General features: G+C 33.2%; 1 long non-coding RNA gene across 1 annotated transcript; it reads right to left on the reverse strand.

Moving 5' to 3' along the window:
- Positions 1-73: 73 nt before the first annotated feature.
- On the reverse strand, positions 74-14,615 carry LOC149409885 (uncharacterized). Its single transcript, XR_016305088.1, has 3 exons — positions 14,559-14,615; positions 13,571-13,667; positions 74-408 (listed from the first exon to the last, which is right to left on the reverse strand). It is a non-coding gene; the product is annotated as an uncharacterized LOC149409885 (long non-coding RNA).
- Positions 14,616-18,492: the final 3,877 nt, after the last annotated feature.

Genomic DNA, 18,492 nt, shown 5'->3' on the forward strand with positions numbered 1-18,492 from the left:
ATATAATTATAAATTTTTTAAACAGATTAACAGCGATTCCTTGCGTAATTAATTAGGGTTATTATGATTTCTAGGTGTAGATTGATCCCTTTTGATGAAATAATGTTTTGAATTACCCTCGTGTGTGCGTTTAATTATAAATTCGTTCGATCCCAAGCTATCTATGATGAATTTTGAACACAAAACAACATTTGATGATGTCAGAACCAGGTTTTTATGTGGTTTATTTTGAATTATTTAGGACTCCTGCCATATTTTGGTATCAGAATGAAGCAGCAGGGTTTGCAGGGCCTTGTAAGTTCCATTTTCTCTTGGCTTTGATCTTTCTTGTATCCATGGCAAGTCTGCAGATGCTTTATGGTGACAGGAACTGAAGCTTGGTGCGGTGTCTCCGGAGTAGGTTATTATCTGAAAACAAAAGGAATATTGTGATTCAATTCAAAATGTGATAAAACCACATTGACCATATTGCAAATTTGGAGATCAGAAAAAATACAAGGTTGAAAAAAGCATAATGAACAAGATAAAGAAAGGGACATAGTATATAAGATAGTTTAAACATGTGGAGAGGATGAACGAAGACAGGAGTACCGGGAGAATAAATGACGCAAAAGTGAATGGTAGAAGAAGTGCAGCTCATCCGAAGAAGACAATATGGCATAACCAGTCGGGTCATATCAAGAGTCTGAATAACAGAAGAGTGGGTATGAAAGGGTGCACGACAAGTGTGTGCCAAGACAGTTGTGTGGCGGTCTAACCTATCTGCCTACCCAGGAGAAATGTGGGATGGTTAGTTAGTTAGTTACGCCACCAAAATGGCTTTTCATATACAGGGTGTTTTATTTATTTATTTATTTTTTCATGTTCTCCATAAAACGGTTATACACCAATATATCATGGGGAAGATTACAAATTAAAAAGTTTACAGAGGCAGTTTTACTATTTTGTGACATATGTTAAAAGATAGTTACTGAATTGTCTGTAGGTGACATTGAAAATGTCGATGGCTAATGCAGAATCTGAGTCGCTCTGTTTATTGGCGCTTTCTGATAGGCAGAAGTCCTCGCTTTCGGAGCATATAAGAGTGCATGGGATCTCCCTCGAGTATAATTGTTAGGGACATAAAAGTTAACCTCTTTCAACGTAGGCGGATTGTGTATTGTACCAGAGATTAACTTAAAAAAGTGTTACTTATTTTTCTGCGGGCTTCTAATGTATTAAAATCGAGCATTCCTGTTAAGAACAAGGATGGATACAGGAATGGATAGTATGTATATTCCCTCATATACAGGTAACGCATAAACCTTTTTTGTACTTTTTCTATTTCTAAGATATGGTTATGTTCAGAAGGGGCCCAAATAATGGAGCTGTATTCCAGGATGTTGCGGACAAGTGCTTCATATGTTCTCCGTATTGCAATTCCATTAGTATGGTATCAGGGGTAAAGTGCACTAACTTTGGGAGGTGATTCAACATGATGAGTAAAAAAATAATAACTTTTTCCAAAATTCCAACTTTTTTTTCCATTCAAAAAGACATACCCACTAAAAATCCTTAGTGTGAGGACAAACTTACCCGATAAATTCACTGTGAGCTTGTCGAGAATGAGGTGACAATGCAGTGATTGGTCCGTATCCATTGAAACCGCAAGTAAACAATAACATTAGGCCGAGTGTTTGAAGTTTACAATTATGCTACAATTCGTATGTTTTAAACCAAATTCAAAAGAGAACTGAACTAAAATTAACAAAATGTAAAACACTTTGAACAATAAAATTATTTAAATATCAATCACTTACTTACTTTAATTGAATTGAATTTCCAAAATGTCCACTTTCCATGTGTATATATATAATGTAGCCCATAAACCTAATGAATGTCTACCCATTCTTCATGAGTGAAGCCAAACATTGTCACAGTAATTAAAATTACTAGCAAATAAACACAATGTTATAAGTAAGTCTTTGGAGAAAACACGGACTGAATAAAGATGTATAATAAATGCACACCAAGATGAAAACATTACAATACCAAATTTTTATCAATAGAATCAAGTTTTTAGAGTTGAACACTGCTTAATACATTAAAATGTCAGATCCTTTGCGAATAAAATAATAAAAGTTATTGAAACAAAGCGCGGCACGACTGACGGAATGACAGTGCTCGGGCAAGGGACAGTCGATTTAGCAACAGCGCAGTAATAACACGAAACCCACACGGCGGACCAATTTTACGTGTTTACCTGAAAAGTACCCCTAAAAGTTGGAATTTCGAAAAAGTCATATGTCTTTTTTACTTGTACTATCACGTAGAATCACCTCCCTAAGTTAGTGCACTTTACCCGTATATGGACACCATATATGAGTCGTGTAATTTCTATACCCGCTATATCAACTTTCATTGATTTGGAGAAAACCGCAAAAAACTGTCACATCTCTAGCGTACATAAGTAATTGCATAACAATTTTTTATTTAATGAATTGGAGTAATAAAATTTCGAAAAGCATTTATTTTTCTATATATGTCTAGCAATAATTAAGTAATTTCGATAAATAAAATGGATAAAGCGGATTTTGATACTCACTTCGTGATATAGAGGCTTTTGAAAGTCAACTGAGCCGACATGGCGGATTTAGAAACACACGCGTAGATCATTTTGACACACGCGCGTGGCGTCAGAGCGGCGGCCATATTGTATGTTGGCAAAATAACTGCTTGTGATTGGTTGAATCCGATATAGCGGGTTTTGATAGTAACTTTCTGTGTGATATAGCGGATTTGGTTTCTCACTCTCAGTTTTAACATGGTTTTTGGTCATGATAAGGAGGGTTTTTAAACTCAATTTTAGGCTCCTCTTGTTGCTCGCAAAAATGTGAACAAGATGTCATACTCAGATCATTTTGTCAAAAAATCGGATATAGCGGGTATAGAAATTATAGGATTCATATGTAATATGATTGAAGAAAGCAGCAGGGTGCAAAAGTTCCAGAGAGACGAAGGAGTCTTAAGGAGGCCAAAGCTCAGGTGGTCGCAGCGTTAGGAATGAACTGTCGGAAACCAGCTGGAGACCAGAAGGAGTGGATTCATTTCCCTTTGACGGCCGGCATAGTCCAGTGGTAACGCATTGGACTGCCATTCCGAAGGTCGCGGGTTCGAACCCGGCGTGCGCAAATAAATTTTATTTGATTAATTTGTGTTATTTCACAATTAATTAATTAAAATAATATATAGTATATTTGCGGCACGTTCCAGAGTGGAAGATACTCTCAGTATCGCCCTGGTGTAAGACCACCATTCAGAATTGAAACGTTGCTCCAAATGGCTTTAGCCGTGTTTAGTGACTAGATCTGAATAGCCAGGTACTTCCCCACCTTCCTCTTTCCCTTCCCCACTTACCTTCAGCCTCACAACATCCCCCAATTGGGGATGCCATAGTCTCACTGGCTCCAGACGGGAGCAGTTGGGACTCTTGTGAGGTATTCACTATAAAAAAAATATAAAAAAAAAGGAGCGTCAAAGACTCTTCGACGTTCGGAGTGCAAATAATATATGTAAGTAATATATATATTAAATTATGGTGCCAATGCTTTGGAAGGAATTTTTTTTCTATTTAGTAAAAGAGACAATCAGATAAGCTCAGCGAGAGGTTGTATGTGTGGTCATCGTTCCAGTATCTTGGAGTTATGTTTGACACCCAATTAAAATTTGTAAATCACATACAACAAATAACTAATAAAGGCACGAAGACATTGGGATTTATAATCAGAACTATCGAAGACTTCCGATTCATTGGAAGTTATAAAAATCGTATATTTGTCGCTAGTACGCAGATTGTTAGAATACAATTCAATAGTGTGGTCTCCATACTAACAAATTCGTTTAGAAATATTGAACATGTGCAGCACAAATTTTTAGGATTCATTAACTTCCAACTTCGCATATATATTCAACACATAAACTATACATTCTTACTTAGAATGTAACATGAAATTTAAAATACATACCTTTGAAAATGAGGAGGTGTATTAATATCAGTCACCAAATCTATAACTTCATCCAGGCTAAAATGCAAACACAAAAATATAGAACAAATTTTCCTACTACTCAAGACGAACCTAGGAAAAATCATTCTTGGATGTGTTTATATTCCTCCCGGATCAATTACACAAATTTACGTAAACCACATTGAAGATGTAGAGGCCCTCAAGCTCAAATATCCGGAAGCTAGAATGCTGCTAATCGGCGACTACAATACTCCCAATATAGACTGGATTACCCATAGTGATAACTCAACAACTCATTTTAATACATCTGCTAATGCTCGTGAAATTATAAATATGTCAAATTTCCTAGGTCTTAAACAAATGAATAACGTATACAATTCTAATCACCACTTACTAGATCTTGCATTTAGTAGCGATCCTTCAGTAAAATTATGTAAATCCATAGACCCCCTTCTTCCCGAAGATTCCCACCATCCTCCCTTAAACATCACCATTACTAACAACTTCCTAAACATTTACTCTAATAGTGTTCCTAAATATTCATACAATTTTGCAAGGGCAGATTATCCACTGATAACAAAATACTTAGAAAGTACAGACTGGTCCTTTTTAGACAAAAACACAAATGTTAACCAAAATCTTGAATCTTTCTACTCCATCATCAACACGGCTATTGAAAAATATGTTCCCTTAATTCAATTCAAACCATCAAAGTTCCCCAAATGGTTTAATAATGACTTAAAACACTTAATAATTAACAAAAAAATCTGGCACAAAAATTTCAAAGAGAGCAACTCTATCTCAGACTACAAAATATTTCATAAATATAGAACTGACTGTAAAAAGCTCTCAAAAAAATTATATCAATCATACATACTCAACACAGAAAAGTCTATTCCTTCAAATACCAAAAACTTTTTTACACATGTAAACTCACTAAGAAAAAACAAACCTAGCCTACCAACATACATGTATTTCGAAGGGAAAAGTAGTAGTGATACTAATGACATCGTTAATTTGTTTGCCGAGTTCTTCAAAAATGTTTACGATAATGATATCCCAAATGTTCAACTTCCACCCTTTCATCCAAAGAAATCGGTCCACATTCCCGCTTTACATATAAATGTTCCTGATGTTATACGCAAAATAAAAACACTCGACTTAAAGAAAAAAGCGGGTCCTGACAAAATTAGTCCTGCCTTTCTAATTAACTGTGCATCAATAATAGCCAATCCACTATGTCATATATTTAACCAATCATTAAATTCTGGCTGCTTCCCCGACCTATGGAAAAATTGCTATCTAACACCTGTATTTAAAAAAGGCGATATTCATGATGTCACTAATTACCGACCCATTTGCATGCTCTCAACTATCCCCAAACTGTTTGAAAAACTTATCCTCGATAAAATCTCCATACATATTAACATCATTGTAACTAATCAACATGGATTTATGCCAGGCAGATCCACACTAACAAATCTCTCCTTATATGAAAATTTTATAGCACGTTCACTCGAAAACAAAACCCAAGTCGACTCAATATATACAGACTTTGTAAAAGCGTTTGACAAAGTTAACCACAAAATTCTTCTCAATAAATTTAGTCAAATCGGAATTGAGGGTAAACTATTGGAATGGATAAATAGCTACTTAACAAATAGAAATCTTCAAGTAAAAAATAATTCTAACCTTTCACACAAATTCATAGCTACTAGCGGTGTACCCCAAGGGTCACATTTAGGCCCAATACTGTTTCTCCTTTTCATAAACGATATTGTTACTGTATTTGATAAAAATGTTGAAGTGCTACTTTTTGCCGATGACCTTAAACTATTTAAAATTATAAAAACAATAAATGACTGTATTCACATTCAAATAAATTTAAATAAACTTCAAGATTGGTGCAAAACTAACAAACTTTATCTCAATATTAGTAAATGCCACATTATAAGATTTTTCAGAACAAAACAACCCCTTAACTATCAATACAAAATTAACAATGTTTCTCTCGCCTCTGTAAGTAAAATTAACGATCTCGGCATTATTTTCGATTCAAAATTTAACTTTCTTTCACATGTAGAAACAGTCACCAACAAAGGATTAAAAATGCTCGGCTTCATTCTCCGAAATGGCAGAGACTTTAAAAATATTTCAACACTAAAAATCTTATATTCCTCACTTGTTCGAAGTCAAATCGAATATAATTCTCCTATTTGGTGTCCTTACTTTAAAATCCACTCCGATTCTATTGAAAAAATTCAGCATAAATTCCTAAGATACATTAACTATAAACTCGGTCTACCTATAGAATCAATAAATTACAATCACTTGATGAAAGAATTAAACCTACTTAAACTCTCAGATAGAAGACTTATTTCCGATTTGACTTTTATTTTTAAAATTGTCAATGGTATTATAGACAGCCCTGATATATTAAGCCTAATTACCTTCCATATACCCACTAGAACCACTCGATCCAAAATTCTTTTTAATTTTAATAACAATATCAGGACTGCGTCATTTAGAAACTCCCTTATACCTAGATTGCATGCAGTTGGCAATGCTTTCTCAGAAGTAGTAGATGTGTTCAACTGCACGGAATATAGCTATAATAACATACCTCTGTCGTAATTATCAATGTTATTAGGCATAAAACCATTCTATTCATAAGTTATCACAAAACCTAAACAATGCACTTACATCAGATATCAGACAGAAGTGTGTTATCTAATAATTTTATATACTTAATTAAAACTATAATTTTTCCCAAAATTGTTATGAGATGTCTTACTGACAGCCCTGATTCAATAGAGCTAACTCTTAGTTCTCAGCAAATTCAACCAAATTCAATATTGAAGGTAAAAATAACCTCAATACTAAACTACTGTATGGATTGAAAATAAAAATGCTAATGTACCTATGTATACCTGAAAATTAAACAAAAATAATATCTACCAGATAGATATTATTTTTGTTTAATTTTCAACATAATTTCTCAGTAATTATTCTGTTTAACATAATACTGTTTCGCTCCTGTGAACCACTGTAAACATAAATCATGTATATTGTAAAAGCCTTTTACGGCGTCTAAATAAATAAATAAATTTTAAAAAAATGGAAGAAAAATAAATGACTTAACTTTTTTGTATTCCAAACTAGACTTTTGAGAACCCATCCTGCATCTCATCGACTTCAAAGTACCAAATCAAGGAACCAGGCTAAATATATTATCCTACAACAATAATTACGGGTCTAACTATCACACATACGTACCTAGTTCTCGCCTTCATACACTTGGAAACAAATTCCCCTCAAATATCAACATAAAAGAACAGAAATCTTCTAGTGAGGCGGGTTACTTTCACATTTGTAATATGTAGGTATCATGTAATTGCAATAAACGCCCGGGTTTCCGGCAATTAATAAAAAAAAATTTAAAAATATATATAAGTAAAGCATTATATTATTATTAAGGGGCATCACATTGGAGCGATAATTTTTTTTTTCATATTCTTACTATTGTAAATTACGTATTATCAACCTGTCCTATTATTTTATATAATTTTTATGCCATCTGCATTTTTGAAATAGTTCTTTTCTCTCTTTTCTTATATTATGTACATTTAAATGAAGAATTATGAGTACCATGTATTATGTTCATGTTTTAAGTTCTTGTTGTTATTTCAACATTAAAAGACTTCCGTTGTCACTATACAGGGTGTATCGGCACGTACCCGACAAACTTTAACCAGCTATTCCTTAGCACATTTGGAGTAAAAAATGTTATGGGCACTTTGCTGTCCGGTAACATTTTTTTTTAATAAAAAATTTATTATTCATATTTTCACCACATGTCACCAATGTTTTATCCTTTGTCAAAGTTTGAAAACCCGTCTGGCAATATTTTGTTCGAGTTTCGTTGAATAATGTACGTACGTACCTACGTTGGCGCGCTTTTACAATCACAACGAAATGGCACGGCACCATTCGTCTCATTTTTAACTATTATTATTTAGTGTGTACGAAAGAGCGAGGACACTTTTTGACACACTTGCTAATAACAGCTGTTGAACACGAAAAACAATTCAAATGACAGTGACGGAGTGTGGATTTTTTATTTATTTTTTGTTTTTAATGTAAAAAAAATGTTACCGGACAGCAAAGCGCCCATAACATTTTTTACTCCAAATGTGCTGAGGAATAGCTGGTTAAAGTTTGTCGGGTACTTGCCGATACACCCTGTATTATTCAGTAAGTCTTGTAAAATATATATCATGTAAAAACCCATTACAAGCATTTATAATTAATAAAAATATATCTTCTGTCTTTTTTGTTCTCATATGACGCGTTTGAGAAGAGGACGATCGTCGATGACATACACACAAGATCTTGCTGGGACAAGCATAATAAAAATTAACAACAGAAAAGGAAAATAGAATAAAATAATATGTTTAATCTTGTTATGAGGACCGGCTGCGTGACCTTTTTCATACAAAATTTTAATTTTGATTTGATGCAAAAAAACCAAAAAAATTAATTGATAAACAAAAAATAATTGCCTAAGTTGCCTCTGAAATTGTGAAAATTTTAATTCTTTAATGGCATAAATTAAAAAATTGAAAACACAAATAAATAATGTACCACATGTCCGTACTAGATATTTGCTACACCTTTTGATAAAAAATAATATGTTTCATTTTGGTGGGGAATTTTGACCTCAAATCCAAATTTAAGTATTGCATGAAAAAGGCAGCACATCTGTTCCCCTTTAATGATATTACTGACAGCATAAAAAATTATTAAAAGACAAATATTCCCTAGTTACAAGAGTAAAATGTTGCTTGTGCAATGACGGAACACTTGGCTAGCCGAGGATAGAACCCGCAATGCATGGGTGCAAACCCGATGCTTTCGACCACTCAGTTACTAACTATATTCTGAAGATGAGCGTATCTAAAAATTGGTCAATATTAAAAATATCATCAGGAATGAGTAATGGGGAATTACAGTACATTTTTTTTTATTTCTTTTTATCAATATTGGCCTTATACACTAGTTATAGCAAGCATCCCAGGCGCGCGCCCAAGGCTAAATAGTATAGGGCTCAATGCGATGAATTATAGCAGGGAGCTGACGCTCGTCGGGCGTGCTCCCTTCTCGCTGCGCGCCTGCTGTGCACCCACGGCGCTTCGGTGCAAGTTTGTATACAAATCATTGATTTTATTTTATTTGGGAAACAAACAGTTATACAAATATATTTTAATACAAATCATTTTTACCAAGTTGCATAAACCAGTAAAGTTTCCACAGAAGATTCATTTTATATATAGGTAGAAAAACATATGAATATAAATAATACAATACAATATAAATACTAAGTAGTAGAAAAGGAAAATCTCCAAAAAAATAAAAAGACTAGAGATTCAACCCATACAAAAACAATACACACACTAACACTACTAAGTTTCCCGCAACGATCGAACGCTACTCTCTTAGGAATGCTATGAATTCTGCGAGGCTCGTATTGAACACATCGATATTTGTGCATAATCTATTAAAGGTGCTACAGCTTCTTCTTATAAATACATTTTCAAGATAATTAGTATTGCTCTTAGGAATATAAAATGTGTCCGGAGATCGAGTTACTCTTAATGGACATCTGAAATGAATATTTTGTAAAAGGTATGGGCTATCAATAAAATAGTGGATTATTTATCTTATATAGCATTACTAGGTCTCTGATATCTCGGCGTTGATCAAGAGTTTTAAGGTTCATGGACACATTGTTTTCATCATTTCGCATGCGATAAGAGACATATTTCAAAAACTTTTTCTGAACACTTTCTATGTTTGATTTATATGTAGAACTATGAGGGTTCCACACTGTTGATGCATACTCTAGGTGGCTTCAGACGTAAGATATGTAGAGAATCTTAAATGTTTGTGGATTTTTGAAAACCGAACATACTCTAAGTATAAATCCCAGCATTTTCAAAGCCTTCGACGTAATATGCTCGATATGAGATTGAAAAAGAAGCTTACTGTCCATTGGGACTCCAAGATCTCTAATCACATTTACCCTGTTTAAGAGTTTGTTTTTAATTTTGTAGGGATATAATATTGTGTGTTTTTTTCGAGAGTAAGATATGACGCTGCATTTGTCTGCATTCAAAAGAAGGTGATTTAATACAATAACAAGATAAAAGCAGCGGACAGGCCTAGGCGCACATCTTTAAGCACTTGCTATTACTAGTCCCTTACTTAAATACAGTATACTTTTTTATTGTTATGGTTAGTTTTAATAGTTAAAATAATTTTCAAGTTTTAATTTTTCAGGTCTCCTGAAAATGCATTGAATCTATGAACGTGACCCGTGACGTCTCCAATGACCAGTCTCAAAAAGCCTACATTTTTTCTATCAATGGAAGTAGAGATGTTTTTATTCTCAAGATTTCCCGCTTTTAACATCGAAGAACACTAGGTAAAATGTGAGCATCTCGTCACTAATGTTATTGTATTGAATCAAAGTGCGAAAATGCATACTTGACCGCACCTGATAAACAATTTACCGGCGTTTAAACACCTGCATTAAAACATTTTCATTGGTTCAAAGGTGAATGTGGACCAGAGTTGCAAATGCATATGTTCTAAAATATCCACAAGAGATGAAGAGATTTTCAAATTCCCCACAAGTTCCTTTTCCTCCAAAATGAAACAAAAATCTATTGAAAATAGCATTTCTTTGTTACTGTCTTGTCATTTTAGGACGAAAACTTGCTGCCGACGAAAACGAAATATAGGGAGTTCTCACAATTATTGTAAATATCATTTTTCAATATGGTTGGATAATCAAAAAATGTCCCCGCATTTTCCTCACAAAAAGTTCTCCCTAAAAAAAACAATTCTTAAAAATCTTTGAAATTTCCGGCAATTTGGGGAATTCTCCACGAATTGGCAGCCCTGATGTGGATGTTGTATACCATAGATATATTACTCACGTAGACAGGTTATGATGAATAAGCAAATTCAGTCGTTTAATGAAATGGTGTTTTATTCGTTTTTAAATTCTACTTATAATAATATATAATAAAAATGATATACTCAGAAGCGGCGTTTATTGATCTGTATGGATATATATATTTTTATGCCATAATATTTCTCACCTTATTCAGACACATGCTTGTACCTAGATTGCATGACGTAGGTAATACATACTAGGAAGTGGTGCATGTATTTAATTGTTCAGAATGTGCAGACAAAAAGGCTATAATACTTGATCCCTGGAAGTATTACTAATGCATGGTTAACCTTTACGTAACTGAAGGTAAAAATTATGTACAATCCGAAGGGGGTTACTAAGGTCCCCCATAAAATCGTGAAGCTCCCGTGACATTTAATATTCCTTTTGCCAATTCCAGGAACACTCAAATATTTGTTACTATCTTACCTAATTGTTAACTGGACATTATTGATTGGACTTGTTACTATCTTACCTAATTGTTAGCTGGACATTGTTGATTGGACTTGTTACCATCTTACCTAATTGTTAAGTGTACATTGTTGATTGGACTTGTTAGCTGGGTATTGTTGATTGGACTTGTTAGCTGGGTATTGTTGATTGGACTTGTTAGCTGGGTATTGTTGATTGGACTTGTTACTATCTTACCTAATTGTTAGCTGGACATTGTTGATTGGACTTGTTACCATCTTACCTAATTGTTAAGTGTACATTGTTGATTGGACTTGTTAGCTGGGTATTGTTGATTGGACTTGTCACTATCTTACCTAATTGTTAGCTGGACATTGTTGATTGGACTTGTTACTATCTTACCTAATTGTTAGCTGGACATTGTTACTATCTTAACTAATTGTTAACCGGACATCGATATCGCCCAGCATTCAATCATCAAGTAGTAATGCAAAATGTTAATCTTACGAAAATGAGCAAATATGTATGATTGTAGCCCTTTTCAGTAAAATGCACTTTTATGGCCACACTCGTGACTTGTTTGTGGTGAGGAAAATTATTAAAAAGTACCGGATCACGAATTTGATAGATATTGTTAATATCTATATATTTTTTTTTTTTTTTTTTAAATAAATAATTTTTTTATCCGAGAATCATACAGATACAACTCCAAACACAAAATGTTCAGGAGAGCAGAAAATCTGTTGTGTTTTTAGCAAATCTTTTGTTATTTTCACAAATATTTTGATTGATAATTGAAAGAAATATTGTTTTTTTTTTCAATTATCAATCATCATATTTGTGGAAATAAAGAGAGATTTATTAAAAACACTTAGGTTTACGGCTCTCCTGAACTTTTTGTTTCTGGAGTTGCATCCGTATGCATCTCGGGTACAGTATTTAATATATAAAAAAATAGTAATGGGATAATTTTGATGTAGAAACAACTTAGATATCGTAAAAAAACCCTCAAGTGGGGTAAGTATATTACCCCCTTCAGAACTGTAGTGTTTAATTGATATTACTTCTGTTGAATTCTACCTACACAGAAATAATTCAAATTAATCTTTCTGCACTAGTGTCTTTTTTGTACTTTAATTAAGTACTGTTAATTCATTTACTACTTTGTCTGCTGGTTGACAATGACACTCAAAAGAGTATGCACAAAGGATTGATGGGAGCCTAGGCTCAGGTGGTTTGATGTGAAGGTAAACATTGTAGCTTTATGCCTGAGGAATTGGAGGGAAACAGCAAGAGACCAGAGAAGTGGAAATTTTTCCTAAAAGCGTCCAAGATGCTCTTGTTATGCTGATGACGTATGTAAGGAAAAAGAAATCCGGAGCCAGTGGGACTATAGCATCTCAAATTTTTGGGAATGTTGTAAGGAGGAATGAAGGAAGTGGGGAAAGAATGAGATAGGGGAAGGGAATGTTGGAAAATTTCTTTCTTTTCTTCAGGAGTGTGTACACTGTGGAACTGTTTTGTAACAAAAAATAAAATAAAATAATTTGTATTAAATTTATGGATAACACTTTTCCAGAAATCATTTTCTTGGAATAAACACAGTTTTACAGCCTCTATGGACTGTAAAAATGTGTTTATTCAGATCCGGTCAGTGAATACGGCAAGTCATACGAAGCAACGTTTGGATTCTAAGCAATGTCCTGTTTTAGGTCAACCGTTTTTCATTTCATATGTTTGTATGTTCCGGTTCCGTTTCAAGATGGTGGCCATTTTAATAATAATAATAATAAAGTTTTCATTCTGGAATGGTTCAGTAATTTATTTTTGTGTTTATATTGACTTTCTTTTGTACTTTTTTTCAATATTATGGTATGGTAATGAAGAAAGTTTGAAAAAAGAGTTTCTTTGGCCAAATTGTTTAATTCCTTATTTGAATTTTTCAAATGTTACCAACATAAAATATAATATGGTTGATAATTAAGTGGGTAGGTATTTATGTACCTACTACAAATTTCTTCAGTGGAAATTTCGTTTTTGATTTACAGGAGAAAACTAGAAAAATACTTTTTTGATGCAAAGTCTACCATTCACAGAACTACTAGTACCTACTTAAGTAATTCAAATGACTCACCTTTTAGTAAAATGTGTGAGTAGTTTGTCTACCTGGGATGCTATTTAGTTGTTGTTGTGACTATAGCTCTGTTATATTATGTAATTCATTAGTTTATCTGAAACAAAATAAATAATAATAATTATATACAGTTTTGTATTTACAAGATTTTTTGTAATCTAGTTAGAATCGTGAGAGAATGGAAATTGAATGCAGAAAGGAAAAGATGGGTAGGTAGGTACCAAAGGTACTTACAAACATCTGGCACAATGAAAAAATAAGACTCAATAGATAGAAATGCTGCAAAAATGGCTGAAAAGCGATTGGTACCAAAGTATGAAACATCTGACACAATGAAAAAATAACTAAATAAATAGTGGAAAAACTGACGAATCTAATCCACGTTGAATATAGTGAAATTTACAGCAATTTGAGAAGGGATTCCATCAATTTGTGGCTGCATTTCTAAGAGCTGGTATTGAAAATAAGTGATTAAGAATTAACGTTTGACAGCTCGCAAATTGTATCAAATTACTCAAGCCAAGATGGATAATAAACTGTCAAATAGATGGCTAATGTAGTAAAGTCACAAGGAGATCGAAATACAACTGAAATAATACGTTAATTAAGAGTCCACAACACTTCACTAAAAATAGATCACCGCTCATGACGTGAACTAAAAATAAAATCGGACGTTCACTGTCATAGGTCAACGGACGTGCGGAACTAGGTCAAACGAACAACTCAATCAGGACTCAGGATATCCGATTGATTCACGCACGTTGCGGATATTCACGAAGAATCCATAATCCTCACGCGAATCCGCCAGGTAAAACGTCAATAAAAGGGAAACTTCACACAATTTACGGGACGAAAACACAGGTACAACCCCGAGGAAAAAACGTTTTTTTAACACATTTTTGACCTAAAACAAACAAAACGAAATGTAATTCTTCTAGTACGGTCTACCAACCAAGTTTTAATGGGGTATTATTGTAGTTTTATTTACATTTTAGTTAGAATTATGTGTAATCCTGTTTCAACATTGGCCGTCGAGAGACATTTTCGACAGACAGAGCTTGCAGAAGTTGCTGTTGCGCAGAGCGGTATTTTCGTCCTTTGCACAGGGTGAGAGAGAGGGTGTTATTCCAACCCTCGTAAATACGGAATTTTAAACGTCACATTATTTTTACGATGGCTATTCCAAAAATTACGAATGCCTAACTATGAAAATGAATATTTAATCATAATAAGATAATAGTTAAATATAATATAATAAGACTTTGTTATTAACCACTTTGTAATTAGAATTTATTTTCCACTGGTTTAAGAAGTATCCTCAAATCATTAGGAAGCAATATTTATTTGTTTTTGTATTCATAAACTGTTTTCGCAACGACGATTCCAAATCTAAATAATACGGTACTGAAATAAATTATTTTATACGTTTTTTAGGTAGGTACCTATACTTACTTTGCCCTAAATAATGTTGACGTTTATTTTTATAAAGCATGTACCTACATACGTATATTATCAAAAGGTAAACTAGAAATTAACAAAAAATTGCGCTGAGTAGACTAGTAGGTGGATGGTTTATTTATGACTAGTAACAGTAATGAACAGTCAGTGGAACTCGCGTCGAAAGTGTTTCCAATATAAAAACCAAAAGATTTATAAAAAAGACTTACCTACTTTATTAAAAATCATACATATAATAATTTATGAAAGATTTTTTTCAAATTTCAAATTAGGAATGACACAATTTGGTCACTATTTCAATGACCATTATTTTTTCAAACTTACTTCAGGCAGGTAAATAGGATCTACCATAATATTGAAAAGCTCAGTCAAAATTAGCCATCTAGTAAATATAAGGCTTGTTTGGATAATAAAGCGGATGCAGCAATTAGTCGAAACCAGAAACGGAATGTATAAAAAAATTACAGATGAAATGACCGGTCGGTGGCTGAGTTGACATCGCGTTTGGGTCAAACCCAGGCGTAGTGTGTACAATACCTCGGCTGGCAAGTCTTCCATCACAACAAAAGCAACATTTTCCGCTTACTGTGATGGTAGTAGGAGATTTTCAAATATTGTCAGGTTATCCGTAGCCCGGGAATGTTTGTCTTTCTTTAAAAAAATATATAAAAATTTCAAAATACTAGGTACACAGAAAAAAATGAGTATTGCGTTGAAGGCCGTTTCCCGTTTAGTAAATTCGTTATTACGAACGTGTTCCTATGTATGTATTTATCTGTACACTTGTTCATGCACTTGCATTTGCCTTGATAATATACTACGACGAAATGCGAAAATATTAGAATTTTTATGAACACGTGTACCGATATCGTGATAACACATTCGTATTTACTGAATGTTTATAAGGAAACCTATCAATTCATTCGTAAAGGGCCTGCAATCTCGTTTTCTAATTACGATTCTTTAAAAAATAACAATATTCAATATTATTAATTTTTCTCCGTGTAATCATTGACGTTCTAACCGTGTAATTAATATTTTTTTATTTTCCTAAGCTATTATTATGTTCAATGTTTTATAGTATTTGTATTTATAATTTTGCCCCGATTACCCGTTATGATTTTAGTTTTTGATAAGTGATAAGAATTTAAAATAAAATTAAACTACTATTAAATTTTTATCAAGTTAAGTAAAAAGTGTGTAGGTACCTATTCCACGGTGACTAAATTTCTAGAGCATTTCAAAGTTTTCCCCATGGACACGATTCACCCTATGGTACGTAAATCGTTGTAATGGTGTTTCTTATGAATCACCATAAAACATTGATTAATAATTATTCATGAATCACCACTTTCGAAAAGAAACTCGAGGTGGGGTGGGAAATTCCTGATGATTACATTATTACTAGGATTATTTTCAAGTCTTACAAAACTCCATAAGTATTTGATTTTTTTGACTGAAAGCATTTAGGTAATTTGATATTTGATATAATTGAACTGAAAGCATTTAGGTAATTTGATATAAAAAAATCATTCCCTACAAAACAATGTTTTTTACAAGTAAATTAAATGGTTTGACTGAGGATTGAATATTCCTCCCGATTGGATAGGACCGACGTTTATTTCGTATTTTAACTGAAGTAATGTCATCCAATTTCATAGAAATGCGTATTAAAGTTGATAATTTGCATTGCAATCGACAAAGATTTTATCTACCGAGTGTCAGCTCGATCGGATTCCCGGACGCGGGTTGATTTTCGCTTTCCAAGATTTGCATTCATTAATTGACGAAAATAAAAGTGAAAATCAAATGGATGTATTTAAAAAATATTTATTTATTTATTCATTTTCGGGAAATCGACAGTTTACATTTATTCAGTTTGTACATAAGAATTATATAGTAAAATAAATCCAATTATGGATTTCTTCCTTGTGACGTAAATTAAATTTGTGAGAAATGAATATGAATTAAAAAATTATACAAAACAAAATATTATATAAAACGAAAAATTTACAAAACAATACATTTATCAATACATTTATAACCATGGAGAGAGGTTTTTACCATTATTTTTTAAATTAATTTTATTTATTTCCAAACAAATAAAAACTGGTTTTTATTTATTTTGTAAATAATTTTATAAGAAAGCAAAAAAGTAATATTTTGCTTTCTTATAAAATTATAAGAAAGCAAAATCTTCGGATTTACCTGATCTGCCCTGATGATGGACACTGCAACGCTGTCCGAAACGTCGGCTAAAGAAGGAGTTAGCGCAACACGGCATAACACCCCAAAAACAAACAACAAAAAAGCAAAAAAGTTAATCAAGTGAAACTGTCACAGATAATCTTAGCTATAATACTGTATTTTTTAAGTTGTTTCCTTTACGCGTTCATACATTTCTATTGAAAAAAAATTTTTTTAGTAGTTTAGATTTATATTTTTTTATTGAGTAATTTAGTATTTTATTAGTATTCTACTCAAACGAAACGATAGGAAAACCTTCAATTTATGTAAAGCATATTTGTAGGTATTCATAATGTACATCAATTCGGTCAGTAAGACCGGTCAGTGGTTGAGTGGGCATAGCGCTTGGGTCTCACCCGAGCGTCGCGTGTTCGATTCCTCGGCTGGCTAAGTCCTCCATCACAACACAAGCAACATTTTCGGCTTTCTGTGGTTGTAGTAGGAGATTTTCAAACATTGTTGGGTTATTCGTAACCCGGGAATGTTTGTCTTTCTTTTTAAAAAATTAAAAAAAAAAAAAAAAAAAAAAAAAATCGTTATAAAGATTAATCAAAATAGTTATTCAGCATTAAGCTTCAAACTACATTATTTCGACTTTAATTCAACACGTCTTTCTCAAGCGTCCTCGACTTTTTCTACCACATCAAACGACTCTCTAAACACTTCTGGCACCAAAAAGAACAAACTTTGAAATTTTCACCGAAATCAGAAGAATGGTATAGGAACGCGTAAGGGAAAATCAAAGAAACTAGCATTTTTTATAAACATATAGGTAGTACTTAAATAGAAAGATGTAGGCAGTTAGCTAGGCACCTTCAGTATAAGTTATGTCACACCAGAAATTTAGTTTTGTTTAGAATTACTAATGATAATTTCTGTATAGATAGATTCCCTGAACTATTGTAAGTGCCAAATACTGCAACTGGACGCCGAAAATCACGACCAAGTTGGAGTCAAAGTGGAAGCGACCCAGATGCAGATCGGTGAAGAGGTGGAATGACTGCGTGGAAGAGATTGGAGCAGGGTGGAAAGGTTTGAGGACTGGAGAAGAATGGTGTTGGACTGCAGCCAGTGAAGAACATTCATAAGGGAGACTAATTGCCACCCTAGGATGTGGCATCGTCATGATGATAAAATAACTCTATGATAGAACTATTAAGTAAAAAAATACTAAAGGACTTTAACGTGATCCCTGAGGAAAGCCGTAGCCCAGTGTT

The sequence above is a fragment of the Hesperophylax consimilis genome, chromosome 29, assembly GCF_061612785.1.
Source record: "Hesperophylax consimilis isolate HC1 chromosome 29, BYU_Hcon_1.0, whole genome shotgun sequence".
Taxonomy (NCBI): domain Eukaryota; kingdom Metazoa; phylum Arthropoda; class Insecta; order Trichoptera; family Limnephilidae; genus Hesperophylax; species Hesperophylax consimilis.